The 20,556-nt window shown below is 35.0% G+C and overlaps 1 protein-coding gene and 1 pseudogene across 8 annotated transcripts in view; one reads left to right on the top strand and one right to left on the bottom strand.

Annotated features, from left to right (window-relative positions):
• The window catches only part of Syt14 (synaptotagmin 14), a 213,434-nt gene that overhangs the window by 89,593 nt on the left and 103,285 nt on the right, over positions 1-20,556 (top strand). The window lies entirely within an intron of this gene.
• Positions 11,647-11,751, bottom strand: LOC141414397 (small nucleolar RNA SNORD22; annotated as a pseudogene).

Genomic DNA, 20,556 nt, shown 5'->3' with positions numbered 1-20,556 from the left:
TATTTGTGATTTTTCGTTCTTAGTTCATGGAGATTACCAAACTGTATTTATTTATGTATTGAGAAAAGCTGTATTATTAAAATTATATGATGTTATTTTGGGGTAGATTAATTTAAAACACTACTAAAATAATTTCTAGCCTCACGTGAGTCCCAGGATCTATATAATATCTATGTACATACTCATACACCTGTTGCTGTTTTTCTCTTATGGCTATATCAGAAGCTTTATGTAACTAATTTTGGTGTTATCTTAAAATTAAGGCCATGAAAACATAGTTCTTTATTCCTTTAAAAATTTTATGTATAAAATAATTTATACTTAAGACAAAGCCTTCATTTATATTCTATTTTTGTACATTTTAACTGTTTCATAAAATTATTCTATTAATTTCAATAATTTATTTGTGAAGAAGGTAAGTACAAAAATTCTGTGTTTTTAGCATTCTTTGATGAAAGTATGTTTAGTGATTTAGAATACTGAAATTTAAATGTTACGTGGTTTATTGAGATTTTGGGTAACCATTTTCTTATTAATGTTTGTCCACTGAAAAAATTCTTTATTGTGGCTATATGTTTTTTTCAATATGACCAATTTAAAGGGAAGCTGATTTTGAAAACTTTTTACTGCATTGATAGTATTTTGGAGGTCCCTTTATGTAATGAAATTGATTGCTCCCAATAGTGTAGAACTGTTTATTTTATTCTCCTTTTTCTTTTAATCACAACAATATATATATAGATAGATAGATATATACGTGTATATATAATACATAAAAATCACCATTTTTAAATATACAGTTCATACAACCAACACTACTAAGCATTGCTAATACTCCATCATCCTAAACTGAAACTCAGTATTCATTAAAAAATAATTCTCCATTCTCTCCTTCCTGGCCCCTAATAACCAATATTCCACTTTCTGTCTCCATGAGTTTAATTACTCCATGCACCTCATTTAACTGAAATAACATTGTACTTGTCCTTTTGTGCCTAGCTTATTTAGTATGATGTTTTCAAGGTTCATCCATATTGTAACATATATAGAATTTCATCCCTTTATTATCCTCCAATTCTTTCTTTTTTAAATAAATTTTTGCAGGATATATTCATTATACAGGGTGGGATTCATAGTAATGATTATGATTAGTCTTATATTGTACATTATTTACATTGCTCCCGTCATCTCTCCCCATCAGCCCACCTCTACCCTATTTAAAGCAGTTGCAAGAGGTTTTCATTTCTGTTTCATATAGGTATATGAAGTCCATCAACCATATACTGTCACCTTAATCTTCTTCCTTCACCCTACTCCCTCCCCTCTTCCTGAACACACCATGCCTATTTTACAGTCCTGGTTTTCCATATTAATGTTTGAATTGACATTCAACAGGGTGTTTCATGTATGCCCACTATGGGTGTGCTTTGCTTTGGTCTGTTCAATCCCTTTAAATATCCTCCTTATCCCTTTACCTCCTGCCCCACCCCAACCCGTTTTTCAACAGTTTTCAGTACACATCCTCATATCCTCTTACCTTCATATCTTACAGTATGTGTTATTACTGATACTCTATTGTTCTCTTTTCCTTTCCCTCTTCCCCTGAGTTCCATAGAGTAGCTGCACTGTTACAAGTATGTTCTACAATTGAGTTTGCGTATGATCATGCTTGTTTTTGTATATATGTTTATCTTTGGATCTATCTGCCATATATGAGAGAAAACATGCATCTTTTGTGTTTCTGATCCTGACTAACTGCACCTAACATGATGTCCTCCAGTTGCATCCATTTACTTTCAAACCCCATGTCATTATTCCTTGCATCTGAGTATTATTGCATTGTGTATATATACCACAATTTCATGATCCATTCATCAGTTGTAGGGTATTAGGGTTGTTTCCAGAGCTTGGCTGTTGTGAATAGTGCTGCAGTGAACATTGGTGTACAGGTATCTCTACTGTATGCTGTCTTATGTACTTTTGGGTAGATGCCCAGGACCAGGATCACTGGATCATATGGCAGTTCGATCTCTAGTTTTTTGAGGAATCTCTATACTGCTTTCCATAGTGGTTGTACTAATTTGCATTCCTACCAGCAGTGTATAAGAGTTCTGTTTTGCGACATCCTTGCCAGCATTTGTTGTTGTTATAACCTTGATTATGGCCATTCTAACTGGGGTGAGATGAAATCTAAGTGTTGTTTTGCTTTGCATCTCTTTTATAACCAGGGAAGTTGAACACTTCATGTATTTACTGGCCATTCCTAAGTCTTCCTTTGAGAATTCCCTGTCTAATTCATGTGCCCATTTCTTCACTGGGGTATTGATTTGGGGGGCGCTTTTTTTGAGTTCCCTGTAGATTCTGGATATCAGTCCCTTGTCAGATGATCAGCTGGCAAAGATTTTCCCCCATTCTGTGGGCTGTCTCTTGAGTCTGGTGACTGTTTCCTTTGCTGTGCAGAAGCTCTTTAGTTTGATGCCTTTTAGTTTGTCCCTTTTGTTCATTGTTTCTCTTAAATGTTCTCTTAAACAGAACTCTTTTGAGTTCTGTTTAGGAAGTCGTTCCCTATAACTATCAGTTCCAATGTATTTCCTACTGCTTTGTGTAGTTGTCTCAGTTTCAGTCCATATATTAAGGACTTTGATCCACTTTGAGTTGATTTTGGTACAAGGTGAAAGACAGGGATCTAGTTTCAGTCTTCTGCATGTGGATATCCAGTTTTCCCAGCAGCATTTGTTGAAGAGGCTGTCTTTTCTCCATTGTGTGTCTTGACAATTCTTTCATTGTGGACACACACACATACACACACATAAAATTTTAGTGTGCTGCCAGTAGTATTAAGTACATACCTATTGGGTACTCTCAAAACTATCCATTCTCAACACTTTTGGCTTGCAGAATTTAACCCTATACCCATTAATGGTAGCTCCCATTCCCTCCTTCCCTTAACCCCTGGAAACCACAATTATGTATTAGAGTTCATCTGGAACTGGAGTTTTCTTCTTTTAGAAGGTTACTCATGTTGATTAAATTTCTTTAATAGCTGTCAGCCTGTTCAGATTACTGCTTCTCCTTCTGTGTGGTAGGCTGTGCTGTGTCTTTTGAGAAATTAGTTTAGTTCATCTAAATTATCAAATTTGTAGACATAGTGTTCATAATATGCCTTTATTATTCTTTAAAAGTTTTAATTAGCACATACATAATATTTGTACCTATGTTTATAAGGTATAGTATGATAATTTTATGCATGTATACAATGTGTAATGATAAATCAAGTTAAACATTTATCCTTCAGTTTTGTTTTAATTTTTAAAGATAAGGTCTTGCTTTATTGCCCATGCTGGCCCTAACTTCTGGGTTCAAACAGTTCTCTTGTCTTAGCCTCCAGAATATCTGGGATTGCAGGTGTGTGTGTGATTGTACCTGATCGATTTCATTCTTTTATTCTTTTTATGGCTGAATAATATTCAATTTTGTATTTTGTGTGTGTGTGTGTATTTTAGGCTGAAAATATTCCACTGGAGATATCTATATATTTGTGTTTGTATACATGTATATATATATATATGTGTGTGTGTATATATATGTATCTTTATCCATTTGTGGTTGATTCTTTATCTGGGCTGTTGTGAGCAGTACTGCAATAAAGGTGAGAGCGCAGGTATTTCTTTTTTTTAATACTTTCATTTTCTTTGAATGCTGAATGATATGATAATTCTCTTTTCAGTTTTCTTAGGGAACTTCCATACTGTTTTCCATAACAACTATACTAATTTACGTTTCCACCAACAGTGTATAGGGTTTCCATTTCTCTACATTCATGTCATCATTTGTTGTTACTATTATGTTTTTTTAGTGGTACTGAGGATTGACCCCAGGGCCTCACACCTGAGTCATTCTCCCAGCCCTTTTGTTTTTATTTTGTTTTTGAGATAGCATCTTGCTAACTTTGGCTGGGCTGTCCTTGAACTCACAATCTTCCTACCTCTACTTCTCAAGTGAACAAGGTTTTAGGTGTGCACCACCACACCAGGCTTTATTTTTTGTACTTTTAATAATAAACATTCTAAATGGGGTGAAATAATATGTCATTGTAGTTTTCATTTTTATTTCCTTGGTGATTAATAGGTGGAAAATATTTTCATACTCTTGTTGGACATTTGTATATTTTTGAGAAATGTCTATACATATCATTTGCTCATTTTAAATCAGATTATTTAGTTTTTTGCTACTGAGTTGTTTGAGAGGTTTACATATTCTGAATGCCAATCCTTTGTCTGATGAACAGTTTGCTATATTTTCTTCTATTCTCCTTGTTTCTTCTGTTTGTTGATTTTTACCTCTGCTGGCTATTAGTTGCTTAGTACGGTTTGGTCCCACTTGTTTACTTTTTGCTTTTTGCCCATGCTTTTAGGGTACTAGCCAAAAAAAAAAACTTTGTCTATACCATGTTTTAGAGTGATTCTTTATATTTCTCTCCAGTGGATTTATAGTTTCAGGTCTTACATTTAGGTTTTTGACTCATTCTTAGTTGTTTTTTTATACATGGTGAAAGGGGCTTGGTTTTTTTTTCTGTTACTTTTTATTTAGAAAAGTAACAAGATACATAATCTTCTACATGTATCATTTTGAAAGGGTGTATGTATGTAATCTCCAATATAAATTTCTAGAAGTAGAATTTTGTATCATAGTTAAGGAGGCTTTTTCCATAAAGTGTTCTTAATAAACACTCTGAGTTTATTAAAGAGTTCTCTCGTGATTTCTTGTAACACGTGTAGTGGTCTATTTTTTGTTCCAATAACAAAATCCCTGAGGCTGAGCACCTTATAAAGTGCTCTTTTCTTTTTCTTTTTATTTATTTATTTATTTATTTTTAAAATTTTATTATTCATACGTGCATATAAGACTTGGGTCATTTCTCCCCTCCTGCCCCCACCCCCTCCCTTACCACCCACTCCACCCCCTCCCCCTCCCCCCCACCCCCTCAATACCCAGCAGAAACTATTTTGCCCTTATTTCTAATTTTGTTGTAGAGACAGTATAAGCAATAATAGGAAGGGACAAGGGTTTTTGCTGGTTGAGATAAGGATAGCTATACAGGGAGTTGACTCACGTTAATTTCCTGTGCGTGTGTGTTACCTTCTAGGTTAATTCTTTTTGATCTAACCTTCTCTGTAGTTCCTGGTCCCCTTTTCCTATTGGCCTCAGTTGCTTTTAAGGTATCTGCTTTAGTTTCTCTACGTTAAGGGCAACAAATGCTAGCTAATTTTTTAGTTGTCTTACCTATCCTCATATCTCCCTTGTGTGCTCTCGCTTTTATCATGTGCTCAAAGTCCAATCCCATTGTTGTGTTTGCCCTTGATCTAATGTCCACATATGAGGGTGAACATACGATTTTTGGTCTTTTGGGCCAGGCTAACCTCACTCAGAATGATGTTCTCCAATTCCATCCATTTACCAGCAAATGATAGCATTTCGTTCTTCTTCATGGCTGCATAAAATTCCATTGTGTACAGATACCACATTTTCTTAATCCATTCGTCAGTGGTGGGGCATCTTGGCTGTTTCCATAGCTTGGCTATTGTGAATAGTGCCGCAATGAACATGGGTGTGCAGGTGCCTCTGGAGTAATCTGTGTCACAGCCTTTTGGGTATATCCCCAAGAGTGGTATTGCTGGATCAAATGGTAGATCAATGTCTAGCTTTTTAAGTAGCCTCCAAATTTTTTTTCAGAGTGGTTTACTAGTTTACATTCCCACCAACAGTGTAAGAGGGTTCCTTTATCCCCACATCCTCGCCAACACCTGTTGGTGGTGGTGTTGCTAATGATGGCTATTCTAACAGGGGTGAGGTGGAATCTTAGCGTGGTTTTAATTTGCATTTGCTAGAGATGGTGAGCATTTTTTCATGTGTTTTCTGGCCATTTGAATTTCTTCTTTTGAGAAAGTTTAGTTCACTTACCCATTTCTTTATTGGTTCATTAGTTTTGGGAGAATTTAGTTTTTTAAGTTACCTATATATTCTGGTTATCAGTCCTTTGTCTGATGTATAGTTGACAAATATTTTCTCCCACTCTGTGGGTGTTCTCTTCAGTTTAGAGACCATTTCTTTTGATGAACAGAAGCTTTTTAGCTTTATGAGGTCCCCTTTATCTATGTATCTCTTAGTTGCTGTGCTGCTGGGGTTTTGTTGAGAAAGTTCTTACCTATACCTACTAACTCCAGAGTATTTCCTACTCTTTCCTGTATCAACATTAGAGTTTGGGGTTTGATATTAAGATCCTTGATCCATTTTGAGTTAATCTTGGTATAGGGTGATATACATGGATCTAGTTTCAGTTTTTTGCAGACTGCTAACCAGTTTTCCCAGCAGTTTTTGTTGAAGAGGCTGCTATTTCTCCATCGTATATTTTTAGCTCCTTTGTCAAAGACAAGTTGGTTATACTTGTGTGGCTTCATATCTGGATCCTCTATTCTGTTCCACTGGTCTTCATGTCTGTTTTTGTGCCAGTACCATGCTGTTTTTATTGTTATTGCTTTGTAATATAGTTTGAAGTCAGGTATTGTGATACCTCCTGCATTGTTCTTTTGACTGAGTATTGCCTTGGCTATTCATGGCCTCTTGTGTTTCCGTATAAATTTCTCTTTAATGAATGTCATTGGAATTTTGATGGGAATTGCATTAAACATGTAGATTACTTTTGGGAGTATAGACATTTTTACTATGTTGATTCTACCAATCCATGAGCATGGGAGATCTCTCCACTTTCTATAGTCTTCCTCAATCTCTTTCTTCAGAAGTGTATAGTTTTCCTTATAGAGGTCTTTAACATCTGTTGTTAGGTTTACACCTAGGTATTTGATTTTTTTTGAGGCTATTGTAAATGGAATTGTTTTCATACATTCTTTTTCAGTTTGTTCATTGTTAGTGTATAGAAATGCTAATGATTTTTCTATGTTGATTTTATATCCTGCTACCTTGCTATAGCTATTGATGATGTCTAGAAGCTTCTGAGTAGAGTTTTTTGGGTCTTTAAGATATAGGATCATGTCGTCTGCAAATAGGGATATTTTGACAGTTTCTTTACCTATTTGTATTCCTTTTATTCCTTCTTCTTGCCTAATTGCTCTAGGTAGGAATTCCAGTACTATGTTGAATAGGAGTGGGGATATTAGGGATCCTTGTCTGGTTCCTGATTTTAGAGGGAATGGTTTCAGTTTTTCTCCATTAAGTATAATGCTGGCTGTAGGTTTGTCTTATATAGCTTTTATAATGTTGAGGTACTTTCCTTCTATTCCTAGTTTGCTTAGAGCTTTTATCATGAAATGGTATTGGATCTTATCGAAGGCTTTTTCTGCATCTATTGAGATGATCAAGTGGTTTTTGTCTTTGCTTCTGTTAATGTGGTTTATTACGTTTATTGATTTTCGTATGTTGAACCACCCCTGCATCCCTGGGATGAAGCCTACTTGGTCATGGTGAATAATCTTTTTGATGTGTTGTTGAATTCAGTTTGCCATTATTTTGTTGAGGATTTTTGCGTCAATGTTCATTAAGGATATTGGCCTATAGTTCTCCTTTTTGGAGGTGTCTTTGCCTGGTTTTGGGATAAGTGTAATACTGGCTTCATAAAATGTGTTGGGCAGTTTTCCTTCCCTTTCTATTTTGTGGAACAGTTTAAGGAGAGTTGGTATCAGTTCTTCTTTAAAGGTCTGATAGAATTCAGCAGAGAGTCCATCAGGTCCTGGACTTTTCTTTTTGGGGAGACTCTTGATTGCTGCTTCAATTTCATTTTGTGTTATAGGTCTATTCAGGTGATTAATTTAGGGGCTTGGTTTCATTCTTCTACATACGTATTTATTGAAGATGTTATCCTTTCCTAAGTGTATGTTCTTGGAGCCTTTGTGGAAAATTAGTTGGCTGTGAGTATATGGATTAATTTCTGGGTTCTCTTGGTTTATGTGTAGGTTTTCAGGGCAGTACTTTAATACCTTTTTATTTTCGGTGGGTCAGTAGTTATGGAGACCGGCATCTGTCCCTCAGATTCTTTTCTTGTTGCATCCATTCGATTTATGTCTGAGTTCTGTGGAAAGCAAAGACCTGAAAGAGCTATTTCAATAAACCATTTAATGCTAAGCATTGCTGTTTGAGGATGCTTTTTAAAAGAAAAATATCCTAAAAGAGAGAAAGTTGACAGTATCACACATACTGTCAAAAAAGAGAGTACCATTAAGGAGAAAAACCCATTCTTCCTTCGTTACTATGGACTATCAAGCACTTTGACACTGTGAGGACTCAGGGTTGCACAAAAGGAGAGTCATACCTGGGGGAACTTAGATGCCATCACAGAGTAAAGTATTTCTCATTTTTCTTATACTTTTATTTGTTTGCCCAGAGACGGATGTGTTTAGAATCACTGAAGATCTAGATTGTGAACAATTAGGCAAGCACATTGCCATTGGTTACGTCTAACTCACTTTTGTGTAGTATCAACATGACATAACAAGATGGCATCAGCACAGATGAATTACAGTACCTTACTAGCTGCTACCACAGCCTTAGGAAAGTCAACCAAAGAACACCATTTTCTCCTACTTCATCGATTGTGTTAACCCTTCTACTACCATGTGCTACATTTATGTTGTCCTAAGCATTTCATTGGTTTATCCCACTCTGTATATTTCTTTTTTTCAAATCAGCAGGAAGATCTCTACTGTTAGATAATTCTGAATTGTAATTTATTGCCTTCTAAAAAAGGAAGTGGGGAGGAAAATCTAGTTAATGAGATCATCAGATTATGAGATCCTAATTCTTTATAATGTTAACTCTTTCTTCTTCCATTTTTGTTTTAAGTGACTCTACCTGTACAACTCAGTTAAAAAAAAAAAAGCTACCTCAGCAATGATACAGAAAATGTAGTTACAAGTAAGTACTGGAACTGAAGACTGTGTCAATGTTACTAATTTCTTATTTAAGAATATATGATACAAACGGTACTGAGAAACTGGTAAATTTCCTTATACTATTCTCTCAGTTTGTTCTTCCATATTTCCCATTCTACACATTGTATGTGGCAAACTTACCTAGGCACAAAGTTTATGTATTTAAATTTGCTCGTAACATTCCTGAAATTACGGCATTTTTTGAAAAATGAATTTGCCTTAAGATGCACCATAGAGTGGGTCATTCAAACATCCCTTCTTTTTAGTTTCTGCAATATTACTAGCTAGAATAAGAATTAGGGGCAGGGAAAAATAAGCCAGTTATGATAGTGAAAGCATAAGCTAAACTGTTTAAATGGCAACGTTAGAGAACCTGTCTGTGTCCTATCTGTCTCACATTTGAGTAGACATTAATGATGACTTGAGTTTTGAGATGAAAAGAGACCTGAATGAATGCAAGCTCTTATTGAGCAGTGGAAATGTAGACTATGAGAGTTGTCGGTAGATATAATAGTAAAATATCATATACGATGGTAATACAGGTCCTCCTCCTGCTTCACTCACACTGAATAATTACTGTGCCTGCTACATATCGGTTGAGGTAAATATCAACTGAATTATCAGATTGTGGTGAAATGAAATTGAGGTTCAACTGATTTTAATTTAAAAAACCTGAAGTCTCTCAGCTAAGCAATTTTGATATGGAACTCTCTTCTTGAGACTTCTGCCTTTGAGAAAATAAGTAAAAGAAATATCTGATGTATGAGTCAAAAATTACCTTAAGAATTTAAGAGTATTTTAATGCCTTGGCATGTTTCTTTCATTTTGCTTGATCTGAACTCATAAGGATAAAGATTTTCTTAGAAAATTTGGTTATGTCATCTCTGAGATACTGAGTGCCATCAGTTAAAAGTAAGATGATTTAAATGGATTTTAAAGATTAGTATGAATTATTTGATATCTAGATAATTGTGAAGAAAGTGTTTTGCTTTTCATAATTTAAACAATATTTTAGTCAGTGTAGCTTGTTTTAGGAATTAAGTGAAAAACATACAGGATTTTAGTTATTGGTAACTTTGCAAATACTACTTTAATTAAGTATAAATTAATGAAGCACCAACAATCTAGAGTAAGTTATCCAACCCATAAGCTTTTATATAATTTCATTGTAAACAGCTTCCCCTTTATTTGGCATTGGAGAGAGAGAGCAGTGAACCCAGGGCCTCATGCATGCTAATCATATCCTGTACCACTGAGCTACCCAGCCAGTCCATAGTGAACAGCTTTTTTTTTTTTTAATGGAAGCCACATTTTATAAAAAACATCTATGATGTCAGTTAACTATAAGACATCTACAATATTAGTTAATTATAATGCTAATTAATCTCAGTTAGCATTGACAAAAGATAAAATATGCAGAGTACAAAGAAAAATTTCTTAGAAACAAGAGTGTTGGCTTGCAGACTCTTACAGTCACACATTTAAGACATGCAGTTGGCTTAAATGAATAATATAGAAATTGGGTCAAAATCCAGCTACACTGGATTTGTATTTTTTATTTTAGCTATGATAGTAGGGTTGAAGTGGTGTCTGTGGATTTGATTTTCATTTTCCTATTGACTTAATCTTATTGATCATCTTTTCACATGGTTAGTAACCTTTTGTCTATGGAGAAATGTCTAATTAAATTTCTTTCTCATTGGAAAGTGTGCTGTTTGTCTCCTTACCATGGAGTTGCACAAGTTCTTTACATATTCTGAATACAAACTCCTATCACACAGATGCTTTGCAAATATCTTCTTGGAGTCCATGCACTTTTCTTTTTCATGATGGTGTTCTTTGAAACACAAAAGCAGTTGATGGAATCCCTTTAATCTGTTTTTTTTCTTCTGTTGCTTGGGTTTGTGGTGTGTCATAGGTAATAAACCATTGTCTAATCTAAGGATAGGAAGATTTCCTCTGTTTTCTTCTAAGTTTAGCTTTTCATGTAGGTCTTTAATCCATTTTTGAGTTAATTTTTGTGGATGGTGTGAAATGGGGCTCCAGCTTCATTCTTTGTCATGTGGATGTCTAGTTGTCCCAGCATGTTTGTTGAAAATGCTATTCATTCCCCATTTGAAAATCTTGTCATTTTTGTTGAAAATCAATTGACCATAAATGTGTGGACTCTCAATTCTGTCTCATTGATGTATGTGCCCTTCCTTACACCAATACCATGCAGTATCGATTGTTCCAGCTTTGTAGTAGGTTTGCGAGTGCTTCATCTTTGTTCATTTTTGAAAGATTGTTTTGATTCTTTTAGGTTCTTTGCATTTCCATATGAATTTTAAGATTATTTTGCAAATTTCTGCAAAAACCCAGCTAGGTTTTAATAAGGGTTGTGTTAAGTGTGTTTTTTTACTTTGGGTAGTATTTCCATCCTAACAGTATTAAATATTTTAACCTGTGGGCATAGAGCACATTTCCATTTTTTTTTTTGTAAAAAGAAAAGTGGTTATATTAGGAAGATGAAAATGGCAGTATGATAACTTGAACAGCTAAGTTGTGTAAGAAAGGTCTGAAAATTCCCTTTTTGATGTCATCCAATTTCCAAGACATGGACTGCATTTATATGTACATTTTCTTCCTCCAGACTTGGAAAAAGTAGCCACATATGTTCCCACAAGAAATGGTTCTTCCTTTCCCATATATAGAAATTCTGGTGTTCCCTTAGACAGTTCCTTGTGGAACAAGTTTTCCTCTTCAATCCCAGCCTGAAAAGGTTGGGCTGGAACAGAAAGAAAGCCATGTGAATATTTCTTCATTACAATATCTTTCCATTTTTAAGGTCCGTAGTTCCTTTAAAAATGTCTTATAGTTTTCAATACCAAAGTATTACATTTATTTTGTCAAACTTATTCCTAAGTATTTTATTCTTCCCAATGCTTTGGTAAGTGGGATCGTTTCTTTTTTAAATTTAATTTTATTTTGTGAATTAGCATACATTGATAATAGGAGATTTCAGGTGTATGGAGCACTTTGAACAAGCTCTATTCTCATCCCCTCCTCCCTTTTACAAACAATATTTGGTGGGTTGGGTTTCATTATGCTGTTCTTCACATAGACTTACATGAAATGCTTTGATCCTCTTCACCCCTCCATATCTTTTCCTTTCCCCTCCTCCTCCCACTGATCCCCTCCCTAGACAGTCCCCCTTTTACATTCATGTCCCACATCGCTGTCATCATCACCATCATCATCTTGACATCTAGGTTTCACAAATGAGTGAGAACATGCAATATTTGACTTTTTGAACTTGGCTTATCTCACTCGACATGATGATCATTCCACCTACCTTCCTGCAAATAACATCAATTTCATTTCTCCTACGACTGAGTAACTTTCCAGAGTGTGTATGTGTGCATGTAAACATTGGTGTGCAGGTATTTCTTTTGTATATTGATTTACACCCTTCCAGTATATACTTAAGAGTGGTATGGCGGGGTCATGAGGTAGGTCCAGTTTTAGTTTTTTCAGGAACCTCCATATTGATTTCCCTATGGTTGCACTAGTTTACATTACCACTAAAAACATGTAAGGGTTCCTTTTTCCTGCATCCTCAACAGCATTTGTTGATTTTTTTTTCCCCTTGATAATTGCCAGTCTGACTGGGGTAAAATGGAATTTTAGTGTAGTTTTGATTTGCATTTCCTTTATGGCCAACTATGCTGAACACTTCTTCATGTATTTAATAGTCATTTGTATTTATTTTTTTGAGAACTGTCTGTTCAATTCATTTGCTCATTTATTAGTGGATTATTTGTTCTTTTGCTGCTTAATTTTTTGAACTCTTTGTATATTGTATGTGTATATACAATATACATATTTGTATATTTTGTATATTTTGTATGTATATACATATTTATATATTTTATTTGTATATTGTATATGTATATACAATATACATATTTGTATATTGTATATGTATATACAATATACATATTTGTATATTTTTGTATATTTATATATTTTATATACTTTGTACATTGTAATATTTTGAACTCTTTGTTTTATATGATAAAGGACATTAATCCTTTATCCATTGAAAAACTGGTAAAGATTTTCTCCCGTCCTGTGTGTTGGCTCTTGATTCTGGTAACTGTTCCTTTTGACACACAGAAACTTTTAAATTCGATGTAGTACCATTTGTTAATTCTTGCTCTTATTTCCTGGGCAATTGGAGTGTCCTATTCAGAAAATAATGTATCTTTCAGAGTTTTCCCAAAGTAGTTTCAAAGTTGCATTACCTTAGTATCTTTGATCATTTGAAGTTGAATTTTATACAGGGTGAGGGATAGGGATCTAGTTTCAGTGTTCTGCATATAGATAACAAGTTTTCCCAGCACCATGTGTTGAAGAGCCTGTCTTTCCTCCAGTGTATGTATGTTTTTGACTCCTTTGTCAAAAATTAGATGGCTGTAGCTGTGTGGTTTTATTTCTGAGTCTTCTTTTCCTTTGATCATCTTGTCTGTTTTTGTGCCAGTTCCATGCTGTTCTTGTTACAATGGCTCCTGTAGTATAATTTGAAACCTGCTATTGTGATACCTCCAGCATTACACTTTTTGCTCAAGATTACTTTTCCTATTTGGAGTCTCTTATGCTTCCATATGAATTTTAGGATTTCATTTCTGTTTCTACAAAGAATGACATTAGGACTTGATGGGCATTGCATTGAATCTGTAGATTGCTTTTGTTGATTAATATAGCCATTTTCACAATACTGATTCAGCCAATTCATGAACATAAGAAGTCTTTTGTCTTCCAGTATCGTCTTCTGTTTCTTTCTTTAATGTTTTACAGTTTTCATTGTAGAGGACTTTCACCTTTTTGGTTAAGTTTATACCTAGTGGTTTTTTTTTTAATATATTGTAAATGAAATTGTTTCCCCAGTTTCTTTCTCAGCCTCTTCATTGTTGTTATACAGAAAAACTACTGATTTTTGTATGTTGATTTTATATATGGCTATGTTGCCAAAAGTGTTTGATAGTAATCAAACAGGAATTTTTTTGGTAGAATCTTTAGGGTCTTTAAAGTATAGAATCATGTCATCTGAAAATAGGGATAATCTGACTTCTTCCTTCATTATTTGAACCTCTTTTATTTCTTTCTCTTTCCTTATTGTTCTGGTTAGGAATTCCAGTGCTATATTGAATAAGAGTAGGGAGAATGAACACTCTTCTCTCATTTCAGGGAAACCATGCTTAAAGGATTAAAATGTTTTGGAACTCTTAAAAATCTATATTTTAATACATTGGTAAAAGGTGAATTATAGTTCTAAAAATAGTAATGCTATAGTCTATTGGGTGATTGTATGGCAAACTATTCTAAGCACTTTATATAAGTATTTTTAATCATCCCTGTACACTGAGACAAGTTCTGTTATTGTCCACCACAATAACACTGTGAACCACAGTGACTTCTCTAAGATTACATAATATGTGGGGAGAGCTAGAATTCATATGTATGCAGTCTGTCCTTACGGTGCACAGAACTCCACTACTGAGATGCTTTAGGTAATATGATTTGAGGACATTATTACCCAAAAAAATGCTTTGTTGCTGCTTTTATTGTGTAAGTAATACATGTTTATCATAGAAAGACCTGAGGTTTTCAGGTGAACAAAAGAATTACTCATATACCCATCATGAACACATTAAACATTCTTGTGCTTTTGTAGATATTTTTCTTTGCATTATATATTTTAATCAAATAGCTTTCTACTTTACATAATATTTTGTAATGTGCTTTTATTCCACTCGGAAATAGAGTTTTCCTTGCCAGCATTTTAAGGAACAAAATATACAAATTGTACAATAAATTATTATATGGGTTTACCATATTTATTTAGCAATTTCCAATTACTGGTATTTATTCAGTGATATATATGTAACATGTTTATAATTTTTTCTTACAGATAAGGTTGTTCTTAATAATTTCTTAAAACTTGACTTCATTTCTTCTGTTATTTGACATTTTCTGTTCCATCAAGACTCTGACTTGATACTGTGCTTATTTTTTAGGTGGGGGGAGTTGGTTTTTGTGGTACTGAGGTTGAATTCATGGCCTTTGCACTTGCTAGGCAGGTGCTCTCCCCCTTGAGCCAATCCTTCTCGCCCTCTGTGCTTATGTTTTTAGTAAGAACTCTTTGTGTTCTTACACATCATCTCATGTGTATGCACTTATGAGATGATTACACTGGTCTCAGAGGTGATAAAAATATTTAACAACTGGTATGGTTATACAAATTAATATATGAATCAAGAGTAAATAAAAATTGAACCATATATTCTTCTCATCCTCCAGATAAATTAGTGTTTATATGTTATAAAAGAGTATAAGTTAAAGGAAAAACTATCAAATTATTCTAGTAATTTTTAAATCATTTAATTATTTTTAGAAATGATTGGTGTGATCTAATGTTTGCTACTACTGTTAGCTAAATGTTAGGGCCTTCCTGAGCCATGATTTGACATTGGGAACCATCTCTAACTCTTCCAGTTATTTTCTCGTTGAATTTATAGTTATTAGTTGACTTTTATTCTCAATACCAGAAACTTTATCTTAATATTAGTGATATTGATCATGGTACAGAATCCTTTATCAGCTTCTGCTGAATGAACTAAACAATTAAATGAAAATACTTTTTAGACTGCTTAAAACTGACAGATATTGATATATCTCTAGTGCCATTTAATTCACAAAGGTAATTTATTGGCATTTTTTATTTAATAAGGCTGCACTTGGATAGATGTGTATGTGAGAGAAAGAAACAAAGAGAAAGGGAAATGTGAAGAACTTGGGCTCTGTTGTTGCACTCTGTTTGAATCCTGACTCTGCCACCTTCCTTTTTTGTGTTGATGTTTTCTTATACAATAAATGGGTACTAAAACAAAGTAAAACACATTTATTACAATGCCAGTTGTTGGTAAGGGTTAACTTTCATTTTTTTAAATAAAATTATTATTATGCTGGTGTCAACTGGGCATTCAATAAGTTTGTGAAACTCAGAGCATTTAAAAAGGGTCCCTTCTCCAGGGACTGCCTTCAGCCTCAAGTTGCTGGGCTTCCATGATTTCCCTTCTACTCTGAGAGTACCTGCAGGGCAATATATCCGTGTTGTCTGTGAATACTTCCATTTACACCATAGTTCTTTCAGAACAAGTCCTGTTGAGGCTACAGTAGCTCTAAGAAGCTTCATACGGGAAATTGGGCAGGTAGCAGCAGGTGGCCATGCCCTGGGTAGCCAGATGAACATTGAGGATTTGTCCACTGGGGAACCAGTGCCAGGGCTGTCTCCTGTGGCATCTGTGGGGACATGTAAGGATAAAGCCCAGAGGACTAAGTGTGCTAGGCCAGCCCCTACCCAGGGTACCTGAGGGAGCCAGAGAGGAGGTCAACTCTCTCTAGTCTTTGTAGTGTACAGGAGGTGGGGCCTGTGTTGGCTACTTGCTTAGGTGCCAAGTGAGGAACCCACTTGAATGTTGGCCCTGAGCTGATTGCTGATTTTGGGATAATTATTAGTAAAATAGAGAAGCCTTATAAATTCCCCCCCCCCAAAAATCAAAATTTTCTTAGAGGGAGTATGTGTGTGGGGTGGGAGGTGACTATATGCAGTGTATGAGTGCTTGATGTTGAGGGATGTCTAGCATACATTTAAAAAGTCAGGTATAGAACAACTCATCTTATATTTTATCAAGAATGAGGGAGTATGTTTGCTTATATTTAAAAAAAAAACAATGCTAGAAAAACTATCTTCTAAAATATACTTACCTTTGAGGAAGGAAGGGAACAGGGTAGAGGCTATTGCAAAGGTTCTCTACCACTTGGGTTTGGTGAGGCAGAACACTTACAAGTGAGGCAAAGAAGCTTATTACTCACAGACAGTCAACAAGGTAACAAGTCTAAGATCAATGTCAAGCAGTTCCTCCAAGGCTGAGGAAAACTGCTTATCTGCACTTGCTGCAGCTTCCGGTGTAGTCAGGGTCCTCCTGAAAGCACTCGGTTTTATACCCCTGGTGTCACTGGGATTATTGAGTGAAGCGTGGGAGACATCCTGTTCTAGAGCAGTGAGGACGTCACCTAGATTGTTCTGGACAGCACCTTCTTATCACAGGGTGTTGCATTCTGATATGTACATTCTATAGATACTCAAGAGCTGGGTCACCCAAGGCCATCCTGGGAGCTGTCCCTGTCAGGGCAGGGATAGAAACTAGACTTACGATAAATCTTGTTTCACATAATAATGAAACCAAATTAAATCTAAAAATGTATTTCTTAAAACCCAAAGGCACAGTAAAACAAATGAACCTAGCTATGTACTGAGATAGTGTAACCATTCACAGAGGATGTGCAACAGGATATAGTGGTGTTGACTGCATTGGTAGTAGTGGGGTTACAAGTAGAAAAGCCTGAGATGTATTTTGGAACCAGCATCAAAAAAATTTGAATTCAGTGTGGGAGCTGACAGAAGGTAAGAAATCTAGGATAGATTCCTGGGGTTTTGATGGAGTGGTGAATATGAGATGGGAAAGACTAGCATGGGAATAAGGCTTTTCTGGACATGTTAAGACACCTTTCAGATATCCACATAGAATAGCAAGGTGGCAACTCATTATATAAGTCTGGTTACTCAGAGAACAGCTGTGGGCTGAACATAGGAATTTGTGAATCATGACTATATAGATGATGTTTAAAACCAGGTGCAAAAGTTTCTCATATGATGAAAAATGTGGAACTTAATGTCATTGGTGTAAATTAGTTATCCAGGTATTTCCTTGATAAATTATAAAATCTTGTCAAACTAAGAGCTATTTATTCAAAATAGTGCTAAATACAAAGTAAATGCTTTCCAAAATTGATTAGATTTGTATATATGTATATACAATGCTTTTAATGTAGTAAATTGGGAGTTTATTTTGGATCATTACATTTCAAACCACCATTTTCACAAATGTATCGGCTTGATATGCTTTAAAGAAAGACATGTCCTTTCCCTCTGTTCCCTCCCTTTCCTTCTGTCTGTTCCCTCCCCTTCCATTCTCTCCCTTTCCCTTCTCTTCATTCAGATAACTCTTAAGGCAGAATAATGCTACCAACATTTTTAAAGAATAGTTTTTCCTATATGATTAAAGCTTTAAAACTTCCTTTAACCATTTCTTTTCTCTGAAGTAGTAGAAATGTTACCCTAATAAGCAAGAGGTGTGTGAAATACCACACTGAGCTTCATTAATACTTAAAATACATGTTAATCAAAAATAAAATATTTTAAAAATGCCAATTAACATAGATATGGCCAGATGGAAAATGTTACATTAAAAAATGAACAAGAACCATTTAAGTCAAATGACATGCATCTTCTTGTCTCCTGTACTTTGGCTTAGCGTACTGTTTGGAGGCAGCATTTTGAAGGCGTATGTAGCCATAATAGTAGACTCTGCGTAAGAAATTGTAGTAATAAATGAGTGAAATCTTATTATGTTAAAACAAAGTAGATTTTGTACACTTTTAGGGAATATTTTATATTTCTTATTTCTGTTCTAGGTGGAGTATTTTCTGTGCAACTTTAGGACTCTTAATCTTTAGGGAATTACCATATTTTCATTAATTCTCAAATATTTAGCAATTTTTATTGTGTGGTTGTTTGGCTTGGGAAACTTATTCTATTTATAATCTTATTTCTTGGTTATATTTGCTAATATAAATGACATAGTATAAAGGAAATTACTTGATATATCTTAATAATTGCTAGTATATCTTGATATCTTGTGTGTGGGTGTGTGTGTGTGTGTCTGGGGATCAAACCCAGGTCTTCATGAATGCTAGGCGAGCACTCTACCACTGAGCCCACCATTTCTAATTACTAACATATCTCAAACACAATTTTTTAATCAGAAAAAGTCCTGTGCTCACTTGTATTTTCTCTGCCCAACCCAATAATCAGCCATTTGTTTAAGGAACCCTGCTCGCTTTTTTGTGAGGAATGGGATTTAGAAGTCAAGATCTGGGTATGCATGTGAATGGTGGGTGTCATTGCTTCTGGGCTATTTTAGAAGACAGTTCATTTTAATACCACAAATTCAAATTTAGTACCATGGAGTTTGTCTCTCCTTTCCTCGTTTTGTATGTTTGTCTCTCCTCACTCCTAAACCATACTTCCCACTTACCCCCCATACTTATGTATTTATTTACTTGCTCAGTCCTACAATGCATAGAAAGTAATATGAGAATCATTACATCAAGACTGTCACTGCCAAAAAACATACTAAATAAATTCAAGAAATTTTTTATTCTACCATTAGAATATATCCTGCTATAGGTGTACAATGTACTGTGTTCAAAAGTTATTAAATAAAGCCAGGTGTGGTGGGGCACAGCTATAATCCCAGCACTCAGGAGGTGGAAACAGGAGGGTTATGAGTTCTAGGCTAGACTATGCTACATAGGGAAACCCTGTTTCAAAAAAATTACCTAAATTAATTGTTTTTGTTCTTTCATTGTGGTTAAGTATGCTTGCTATTAACATAGCTTGATTCAGATTTTTTGTTTCACTCCCTGTTGGAATCGTTTTCTATCTTTATCATTTTAATTCTGTGTTTGAACTTTGATCACAAGATAAAAGCGACAGTACACAAGGGAGGGGTGAGGATAGGTAAGACACCTAAAAAACTAGCTAGCATTTGTTGCCCTTAACGCAGAGAAACTAAAGCAGATACCTTAAAGCAACTGAGGCCAATAGGAGAAGGGGACCAGGTACTAGAGAAAAGGTTAGATCAAAAAGAATTAACCTAGAAGGTAACACACATGCACAGGAAATCAATGTGAGTCAATGCCCTGTATAGCTATCCTTATCTCAACCAGCAAAAACCCTTGTTCCTTCCTATTATTGCTTATACTCTCTCTTCAACAAAGTTAGAGATAAGGGCAAAATAGTTTCTGCCAGGTATTGAGGGGGTGGGAGGGAGGGGGAGGGGGTGGGGGGAGGGGGGAGAAATGACCCAAACATTGTATGCACATATGGATAAAAAAATAAATAATTCTGTGTTTGAGTATATAAGACATTACTGTAACTTAAAAGTAAAAGCTGAATAAAAAGGCATACTCAGAAATCCCATTCCTTTTTTATTCTTTCTACTATATTCCCACTCATCTGTGTAGGAATCTACTTTTGTTAGTATCTGGGTGGTTCTTCCTGTTTCCTTTTGCCAAAATAAGAGTATGTGTGTTTTGTTATTTCGCTTCACTGTTACACGAAGGCGGTAGAGATGTATGAGGTGTGTAATATGTATGTGCCTGTGTGTAGATGTATACATACGCATTTTCTTTTCCATTTTCCTTTCACCACTTAAAATATCTTGGAAATCACTCCATAAGTTCATAGAGTTCTTCTTTCTGTACATTTGCAAGGTCCACTGTTGAACGAATACAGAGCTTACTCAACTAATTTCCTGCATATAGGAGAAATTCTTACCTATTCACACTAATATCTGGATTCTTTGAAAGAGATTTTAGTTGCATAGCTAATGTCACTTTGTTCCCTTTATATGCAATATGATTGAGACTACTAACTATATCTTAG

The sequence above is a fragment of the Castor canadensis genome, chromosome 11 (assembly GCF_047511655.1).
Source record: "Castor canadensis chromosome 11, mCasCan1.hap1v2, whole genome shotgun sequence".
Taxonomy (NCBI): domain Eukaryota; kingdom Metazoa; phylum Chordata; class Mammalia; order Rodentia; family Castoridae; genus Castor; species Castor canadensis.
The sequence above is the reverse complement of the archived record's forward strand: the minus strand, read 5'-3'. Positions and strand labels throughout refer to the sequence as shown.